Raw genomic sequence first — 5,114 nt, forward strand, 5'->3', positions numbered from 1 at the left:
TGCTCAAAGGTGGCGACGGCCATTGGTTTAAGAAGGGCGAATGGTGAAACGCTCTGCTTTTTTTTTTTTTTTTTTTGGGGGGGGGGGCGTTGACCAGGAAGAGGCTATCAAGTGTGTGTGACTTGCCCAGATTTTAAGTATCCCATGTCAACCGGAGAGGGATGAATTTTGTAGAAGACCTGATTGGGTGTTTAGATTGATGTGACTGCTTTTGGCGTATCCAGCAATCACGTTTAGAAACATTCAGCTATCTCACGGGCTACGACCAGCGCAAGATGGTGGCATTTTTCATATTGAGAATGAAACACATGAAGAAGGGATGGTGGTAAGTCGGGAGAGGGAGGAGAGGCACAGAGGAAGTATTTCTTTACTGAGACAGTGGCGGACCTCACATAGATAGGATTTTAGATGGTGTTGGGGAGGAGCCGCCTGTTGTGGTACATGTGGGCACCAATGACACAAGGAGGTTCTGGAAGCCAAATTGAGGCTCTTAAGCGGAAATCCAGAACCTCCAGGGTAGCATTCTCTGAAATGCTCCCCATTCCAGAGGCAGGCAGTGCGTGGATGAGCTGATGGTGCAGGGAAGATGAACTGATCAACATTGTGGAGAAGGAGGACCCTATTGTGAAGGGATGGCCTCCACTTTAACCAGGGTTGAGCCAAGCTGCTGGTGCTCAGTTTTAAATGAGAGCACAGCTTTTAAATGGTCGGTTTTCTCAGGGGAGAAAAGTAAACGGTGACATGCCTCGGGGATCTGTATTATGACCGCTGCTTTTTAATATAAATGATCTGGAAAGAGCTACAGCAAGTGAGGTGATCAAATTTGCAGATGACACAAAATTATTCCGAGTTGTTAAATCTCAAGCAAATTGCGAGAAATTGCAGGAGGACCTTGCGAGACTGGAGGATTGAGCATCCAAATGGCAAATGAAATTTTAATGTGAATAAGTGCAAAGTGATGCACATAGGAAAATGCAATCCACACTGTAGTTACACGATGTTAGGTTCCATATTAGGATTTTTCCATCCACAAAATCTGGGTACCATCGTTGACGATTCTTTGGAAAAATTCTGCTCGGTGCTGCGGCAGCCATCAAAAAAGCAAACAATGTTAGCAATTATTAGGAAAGGTCTGGACACTAAAACAGAGAATGTCATAATTCCTCTGGCTTGCTCCATGGTGTGACCTCATCTTGAGTATTGTATGCAATTCTGGTCACTGCATCTCCAAAAAGATATAGCAGAATTCGAGAAGGGCAATCAAAATGATAAAAGGGATGGAATGGCTTATCTATGAGGAAAGGCTAAAGAGATTAGGGCTCTTCAGCTTCAAGAAGAGATGGCTGAGGGGAGATATGATAGCGGTCTAAAAAATTGAGTGGAATAGAACAGGTAAATGTGAATTGGTTGTTTACTCTTTAAGAAAAAAAATCAAAAAGTAGGAGGCATTTCATGAAGTTAGTAAGTAGCACATTAAAAAAAAATTGGAGAAAATTCCTTTTCACTAAAGCACAATTAAGCTCTGGAATTCATTGCCGGAGGATGTGGTAAAGGCAGTTAGTGTAGTTGGGTTTAAAAAGGTTTGGAGAAATTCCTAAACGAGAGGTCCATAAACTGTTAAACAGGTAGACTTGGGGAAAGCCACTTCTTATCCCTAAGCATTAGCAGCACAGGAGAAGTGATGATTGGGACAATTATTGATCAATATCCAATTTGCCTTTCATCGCTAAAATCCTAGAAAAAGCAGTGTTGTCACTAGAAAGCTACCTAGAAGACAATAATATTCTATACCCTAACCAATTCGGCTTCAGAAAAGATCACTCTACAGAAACCCTTGTTTCCCTAACTGATCATGCACTATAGGGATTTGATGAAAATGATTCCTATATCCTGGTACTAATTGACCTTTACCACTGTAGACCATACCCTGCTATGCCACCAGCTGAGAAAAATGGTTCTCGTCCTTCCTAGCAAACAAATCATTCCAAGTCAAACTGAACGATCACATATCTGACACCTTCCCAGTCGATACAGGGGTCTCCCAAGGGTTAGCACACTCGGATACCCTATTCAACATTTACATGCTGCCTCTGTGCATTACTAGCAGAACCAGGAATGTATTTCTTCTTGGGTGAGAAGGCGAGAATTTCCCTCAAGGCGCATGAGAATTGCTATGAGCAGGGTGGGGGGAGAGAGATGTTACGGGACCGATCAGAATAGTTTCTTCACTCCCTTACCCTACTGACACTTTATTTCCTCTAGACTAAAATCTATTTTCCCCCAAGGAGCATTCTTACTGCAGAAAGGCGTGCTCTTTGAACTGGTCCCCTTTTCCTATCATGCAGAACTAGGTCTGGAGCTTTGCTTCCTACTCAATGAGAAAAACAAAGCTGTGATTTTTAGTGCTGGTGAACAGGGCGGGTGCTGTAAAATATTAACCAAGGTCCCTGATATACATAAACCAGCAGCTGGTTCCTGCCAGGAGTTGCCAGTCTCAGCAGGAGGGATGGGAATGGTATGTGGAGGTCGTGAGGGTACATCCTGGAAGTTTCAGGCTATGTTCTGTCTGCCGTAAGCAGTACAGGGGTCATCCACCGTTCTGCAGGGTCTGCTCCTGTCAGTGCACCTTTAAGAATGTGAGACCTTCTGTACTGGCTCAATTTTGGGTGCCTGGGTGGTGCCCTGCTCCCATTGACATGTAAATGTAACCTGTAGGAGACCCCTCCTAGGGCAACGTTTCTCAGCCAGTATGTTGTGGCACACTGGTGTGCCTGAAGGGCAGGTGTGCCATGGAAAGGTTGCCACCTCTCAGATCCAGATCAGCATTTGGGCTCTGCTCTCAGCACCTCACAGCAACAAGAAACACCAGTGGTGGCTCTTAAACTTGCAGGAGCTCCTTTCTGAGACCATGTGTAATGGATCATAGGTGCCTCCTGTTCCTAGGTACAGCATGAGCCATGGAGGATGCAGGGCATGGATAGCTGGGCCTCTCTGTGCCATGCACAAAGCTCTTCCTCATCTTCCCTGTCCTTTGAATCCTTCCAGCTTGTCTTATCCCCAGGCTGAATAAGCCAGGGAGAGCATGCACTGTTGGAAGCAGCAGCTCCGGCAGCCAAGGTAACTTAACACCGAACCAGACCATGCCGACTTCTCCCTCCTCCTGCACTCGTATGCACTGGTGCCTCGTGACTGGTTCCTGTGTGTCTTCGTCCCCTCTCTCCCTCTGGTTTAAAACGTGGAAGAGAGGACTGCTGCGGCTTTCAGTCCTTCTCTGGCTCTTCATTTGGCTGCATGGGTCCTCTCCATGTCCGCACGGCAGTTTTTGGAATGCAGGTGCGCCTGGGGCATGAAAAGAATGGGAAATGCTGCTCTAGGGTTTAGGCCCTGGGTGACTGCTCTAGCCTCCCCCCTCCCTTTTCATCCATCACTCGGTCAAACCAGAAGGGCCATCCAGCCCAGCACCCGGCCTCTCACGGTGCAGAAAGGGGGCATGTGTAGTGTGATCCATCTCCTTCCGGTAGTCTTGGCTTAGGGATGCTGTAAACCTTGGGTGTTTAATAGCCTCTGACTGAGCTGTTCTCCATGACCTTGTCTAATCCCTTATTCCCCCCTCCCCCACTTTTAAACCCCCATCTATTTTTCCTGAATCCAGGGCTATATGGACTGCTGAAACCCCCCCTCCCTCCTTAAGGTAGATAAATAGGTTGATTCTCAACTGATCCTTGCAAGCAGCCATGGACTGAGAGCTCCCGTCCCAATGCTGAGGTTAAGAGATGTTACAGGATGCACAGAGGCTTTTAACGGAGCTCCCAGTGTGGCGAACAAGGCAAGGGCAGGTCTGCGACCCTTTGAACTCAGACCATGCCGTGACCTGCATTTCTGGGGGAAGAGGTCTCGCTCTTTCCCCTGCATTCGCCTTGGGGACTTTTATACCTCATCCACTTGTAATTGGTTGATTTCCTTATTTCAATTCCTTCCGCATTCCTGCTGGGTGGTCCCATTGTGTTAATGGCTAATTGCTAAAGTTGTAGCCAAGATTATGATAAATCTTTACAAGGGCGCCCCCTGCTGTTGACTCAATGTATTTGTACCGTGAGAGTGACCTAGGCTCAGTCTCTCCCTCTCACAAACATTCAGCAGAGATTATGCAACTACTACCTTTGTTTTAAATTTATGAATCAGCCAGTAAATTTATCAGTTTTTTGTTTTTCCTGTTAAACAGACAGAACCCATTTCAGGATTACTAGATCCTGTTTATGTGCTTTAAATGCAGACTAACAGGATTTGTGCCTCCTGCTGGGTGGCTGGTGACTGCCCGGCCAATTCAATTTCCTTGAATTGTTTCCTGCAGGTTTTTCTACCCTGTAAAGCAGCTTCTGGAGACAGAAGTGACTCCAGTGAAGCAAGAGGTGGGCATCTGTTTCCCTGACCTGCCTTGGGCTGGCTGGGGATGTAGCCCGGGGCAGTGTTAATAGCCCATGGGGGGGGGGGGGGGGAGAGGGGTAATGGTTGGGAGCTGGTTAGCTGGCTCCAAAAGGAGCTGTGGTCTGCGTTGCCGGCCTGAGGACTGTCAGTGCAATGGCTGGGCTTATGGGGAGGGAAAGTCAGGCAGTTGGTGAAGAGAGAATAATGTGGGAAAAAAATTGGACAGCTGTAAACTAAGTTTCATGACACCAAAGTCCCAGCAGAGACTGCTTCTAATTGAGCTGGCAGCCCGAACGGACAAGAAGAAACTGCCCTCCCCATATAAAAAAAAAACAAAAAAATCTTGTAGCTTTCCTGTGCAATATACAGTATTTCCGTGCAGTTAATGGTTTCAATGTTTGTGGCTTAACTGGTCCCAGAAAAGAGAATGTTTTGGAAGTTATGATATTTATTGCAGCCATCAAAAGCAAATGATGGATTATTATCCTTGCACTCCTGGGACCTGTAAAATAACATCCTCCCTGTCATTTCTCTCAGTTCGATAAGAGATCTCAGCCTCCAGGAGAGGGGGCTGGGCTGGCAGATTCTGAGAAGTGCCTTCTTTCTGGGGGTTTCCCCACAGTAACTGTGGCCTCTGTTTGGAGGGCTGTACTTCTGTAAATCAGTAACCAAGAAGCTCCAAGAGTGTG

This window comes from Rhinatrema bivittatum, chromosome 15 (genome assembly GCF_901001135.1).
Source record: "Rhinatrema bivittatum chromosome 15, aRhiBiv1.1, whole genome shotgun sequence".
NCBI lineage: Eukaryota > Metazoa > Chordata > Amphibia > Gymnophiona > Rhinatrematidae > Rhinatrema > Rhinatrema bivittatum.